This window comes from Lonchura striata, chromosome 1 (genome assembly GCF_050655825.1).
Source record: "Lonchura striata isolate lonStrDom1 chromosome 1, ASM5065582v1, whole genome shotgun sequence".
NCBI lineage: Eukaryota > Metazoa > Chordata > Aves > Passeriformes > Estrildidae > Lonchura > Lonchura striata.
In genome coordinates this window covers 57,791,887-57,796,940 of record NC_140703.1, presented here as the reverse complement: position 1 = coordinate 57,796,940, position 5,054 = coordinate 57,791,887, and the positions used below count along the sequence as shown (strand labels likewise).

The 5,054-nt window shown below is 33.7% G+C and overlaps 1 protein-coding gene across 8 annotated transcripts in view; it reads right to left on the bottom strand.

Annotated features, from left to right (window-relative positions):
* DIAPH3 (diaphanous related formin 3) overlaps nt 1-5,054 on the bottom strand; it is a 208,424-nt gene that overhangs the window by 25,379 nt on the left and 177,991 nt on the right. The gene's annotated exons all lie outside the window — the stretch shown is intronic.

Below are 5,054 nucleotides of genomic sequence, written 5' to 3'. Positions count from 1 at the left end.
AAAGAGTAGCCTTTCTACTTAGCTTTCAGCAAGTAGAAAGCAATTCTAATTTGATGGATGTGATATTACATCTATTTAGCTTGTTATCTGGCTGCTTTTCTTCCCAATTACATGTTGGCATCACAATCCTTGAACAGGATTCTTTCACCTCGTAACGGATTGTGAACCATACATCACAAATGTGGCATCTACAATGCATCTATGTAATGTCTTTGGCAACATAGCCACTTAATTCCATGGCAGAAGCTGTTCTCAGAACTGCTTTGATATTATTTTAAATATCTGAAATATTTATCTGACAAAATCATAGATATTCCAAAAATCTGAACTGGTTTCAGGAAACCTATCCATTCTATTTTTTGATTGCAACCAAGATATTAAATAAAAACTGGTTTTCTCTAGAAAAACATACACTTTTTTCTGAAAAAGGAAATTTTCAAGTCATTGGATATAGCATTTTGCCCAGTCTTCAAGAGGGAAATTATTACTTATTGCTGCTTATTAATATAAATAGATTGGAACACCAACATTCCAATTTAGATTAATGCTAGAAATAGTTTGTATCCTCAAAAGAAATGCCTTGAAACAGGAGAAATAAATTTAGGTTTTATTAGCTTTATTGTAAACACTGCCCACATTATTTTTTGCACAGAAGAAAGTTCCCACAGCAAGAAATACTAGGAAAGAGTGCACTCAAAAACATTGGTGTGTTTTAACAATGCAATATAAAAGTAATGAAATACCATTATCTCAGCACAGAGAAAGTACAGAAAAAGTAGTAAGAAATCAACTTGATTATTTCACAAAGACTTCTATGATTTGAAATTCAGAAATGAAAAGCAGCAACCACAGCCTTTGGAGAGAATTAGTAAGGATGAATATAGACAATTACCTAAGGACAAAATACTAACATCAGTACTCAGAATGAGATACAACTGGCAAAGAAAGGAAAAAAAAAAAAACACTCTTTAGGTATCCTGATAAGGAGCAGAACAAATAAAGACTTGGTTCATTACTCAAAAGGGAAGAAAAGCTTTGAGTGGACGAGATCACCAAAGTGTTTAATTTTTAGTCTTTTACTTCAGTATTCACTAGATTTGCATTCTGAATACAATTAATGCATGTGAGAGAGCACTAATACACAGCTGACTGATTTTTTTATAAGAAACTCCCCCAAAACCCCAAATAAAATCAGACCCAGGGCATTAGGTAATGTAACCTCAAAGAAAATTGCAGCTACATTTGATAAATTTTCTAGAAGAGATTTGATTTAAGAAAACTGAAAGAATGTTAAAGTTATTATTCTAATAATAACAAAGGAGAGAACTGTCACAGAATTGTTCAACTTAGGTCAAAATATCAGGCTGTTTCTAGGACATATGAACAGGAACATAGTCTTTCAAAAAATATGAACTATGCCTTAGCTCTCCTGTTCATCAGCTTCAGATTTTTGCCCAGTTTAGACACTGAACTATAAGAAATAAGTTGCCTTTTCAAATTTAGATATCTGAAAATCCTAAATCTACAAGAACAGGCAGAAAAAAGTATCATGTTGATATGTCTGCAGATAGCAAAATACTACAGAAAAGATGGGATAGTAGAGGTACTTCAGAAGTCCACATAAGCCTCTTATTGCCTTGATCAGTGCTGTCTGTCTTCCTCTGCATTAAGACACTTCAATCAGTAATTTTTTTTTCTGAATATGTATAAAGAAGCAAAAATGAAACAAATATGCAAAAAAGAAAAAAGGATGCTGCTCTTTTTCTCCAGTCTGGATGTGGTTTGTTTGTAGAAAGGTCCATTGAGAATGGCATCTGTATCCTTGAACTCATAATGTGAAAGGGAAATAGATTGAATAAACTCTTAACTACCCATTAAGTTTTATGAATCTTAAATGTAGTAAAAGGAAGGAGAGCTATCTGCCATGTGAATAAGTGATCTTATTGTTTCTCCTGAGTAATATAACCATGTTATTTTACTCAAAATCAGGGTAACAAAAACAAGGAGTACAGCAAGAGTAAGGTAGATATGGATTGGTTGAAAAATCCCCCTGCAGCTCATCTGCCACACCCAACATGAAACTTCATGCAATTCTTGCTGTAGTATTGATGAGAAGATGTGATGGACGGACCATGTGCTATCAGTTAAATTACATCTGTGAACCAGCTTTTTAAATATTTCTGAGATTTATTAACAGAAATTCCACAGTAGTAATAAATAGAGGTAAGCGATATAACTCTAAATTTACTTATACCTCTAAAATACTAAAATAACTCTTAGTTAAATCTATTTTTTCTGGAAAGTTGAACAGATAGAAAACAAGACTTGGACTGCAGCATCACACCAAAAGCTTTCCTTAAGCCTTACAGTCAATGCAGTCTATATTTTCAATTGTAGAACAGACAGTGACATTCTAAGTGTTTATAAATTCTACAACTTGAATTAAAAAAAAACCCAATTGATTTAATTTGGAAATGGCTGCTATATTCACATTAGAAGTCTGAATGAATTAAAAAAACAAGGAAACTAATTAAAAAGATGAGAATTTCTATCACAACAATCTTAGAATGTATTTATATGCAAAAATGAAGTACAAAATGTACTACTGTGCCAGTCATGCCTATCAGAAGCAATAACACCTCTCCCTTTTATCCCTGCAGTTCTCTTTCTAGCTCCTGAATTTCCTTCAAAGTACTATATTTAACTACTTGTTTCATCAATTAAACACCCAGGCATTTAAATCTACAGACCAGACTATGTATTTACTTCTATTCCCAACTACAATACTTTAATGTATAGTTTCTCAAACAGTTGTTTTTTACATGTCTATGACTGATCCATAGTTTAGGATTAGCCATCCTAAATTAAAATTACCAGTCTCAATCAAAAATGACAGTTTATTTTCTTAACTCCTCAGGATTTCCAAGAGGATTATTAGGACTAATTATTATCCCTTTCTGGTAGGTTTTCCCTCAGCTTTTCCCACTGAATTAAGACTGTTAACTGCAAAGTGTCTATAGATCAGGTGCCTCTAGATCACTAGCACTAGACCACTAAGAAACAGCCTTTCTCTCTTTTTTACTATCCATACAATACATTTAGACCCTTTTCCAGCAACACACAAGTATACAGCATATTATTTCATAGCAGCGTTTGGTACCACAACCTACAGTACTTTTCTAAAGCTGTTTCCTTTCATTCGGAATATGTCTTCACACAGACATGCTTTACATTAACACACTGAAACCAATGCAGAAGCAGATAATGAATTGTACAGTCAAATACCTGAAGTGTTAACTCACAGGCACCTCAAATTAGAGACAATTTGGTGTGGCAAGGGTGGATTTTAAGATATAAATATATCTATAACACAAAAACGTATGTTTTAAGTGCATGCACATATACACAGAGGCAGATGAGAAAAGTCCACTGGCCTGGTGAAATTCTTAGTGTAAAACTCCTGTCAGGTGATCACCATGTTGGCCTTTTTAGGCTTGCAAAGTTTCAGAACACAGAATCTGAAATAACAGTGTAAGAATAGAGAGTCATTGGATATATTTTCCTCTTCTTTCAGGATAACAGAAAAAAATGGTGAAAGGGAAAACTGGAAGGTATCTAGGAGGATAAAGAATGATGTAGATTGTTCCATATCTCAGTAAGATTTAGATAGCCATCAGTATCTGAATAAATGTCTTCAAGTGCTAGAAAAAGGACACAGCCAACTTAAAAACCACATTTGCCCAAATGGAATTCAAAGAAATAAAATAAAGGAATAATGCTCCTCTATAAGGGAACATTCTGCATTATTTACCTTGCTTAACTTACCCATTTCCTCTTTTGCATTGGACTTTTGCAAAGCAATAATGGACAGAAAAGCATGAAAAATAGAATAATGAAAGCACAAAAAGTAGAAATGGCATACATAATTACATATAAATGCGTGCAATTAAAATTTCAAGCTAAAATGTATCCCCTAAAAACTCCAAATACAAAGTATTAAGCTATAAATATATAATCTACTGCAGTGCAATCTGGCCTTACTCTTCAAGTTAGGAAAAAGGGGAGTAAAATTAAGAAAATAAAGAACCACTGACAATAAAAATATTTCATAAGAAAGAAATAAAATTTAACCTACAGATTCATGGACAACATTGCAGAGGCAAACACTGAAAGCTTTCTTTGCTCCCCTCCCCACCAAAGCATCAGTTAAGATTTGGACACCTTGAAGTGATTTTATTTATCTTTACTTATTTCTAGGTAACAGGATTATATAGAAAATAGCTGTAAAGTATGTTTGTTCATAGTTCACTGCATAGGCGCAGTAACAGCCATTTTGTGAAAAGATCGCAGAGGGGGAAAGGCTGGTTGTTTATTATCCCCTGACAAATGCAAGGCAGCTGAATATGAAGTTTCTGGAGATGGGGCATTTTACTTCTTGCTTGAGGAAGCAATCATACTCAACTTCAGCCAAGTTCCTTAATGCAAAATAGAAGGGGATGAAGTAGATGAACTTTTTTCAGAGGACACTGAGGGCAGGATACAAATGGATTCTGAAGTTTTTCAGGTCATCCAGCTCACCCACCAGTTTTGATTTTTTGCTACATACATAATTATTTTATTCTTTTTATATTCTTCTACAACAGGAAGATAAATAGGGAGCCTTTTGTGTCTTTTGGTACACTTCCTTCAAAGCTCTGTCTGAATAGCAGTCCCATCATTATGTTCTAGCTGAAAAATATGCAAGTTCCTAAGGGTTTTTGACACACAAGCTTCAGAGGCAAGAAGCACCTTGGGAAATCTCAGAGATTATTTGGTCTCATGCTATATCAAGTCAAAGAACGGTCTGATGAAATACTATGTAAATGTTAATGAAATGCTCTCTGAAATGTTAATGGTCTAATCCAGGTGACCAGAAGGAGAATTTCTGAATTAGTACACTTAAAAAAAATCAGTAGCTATATATTATATAGCTTCATAACAAGTTGCCCAAGTAGTGCAATTATGCTTACGGAAATAAGCTACTCATTTTATCTATCTGTAACTAAGCTCAAATA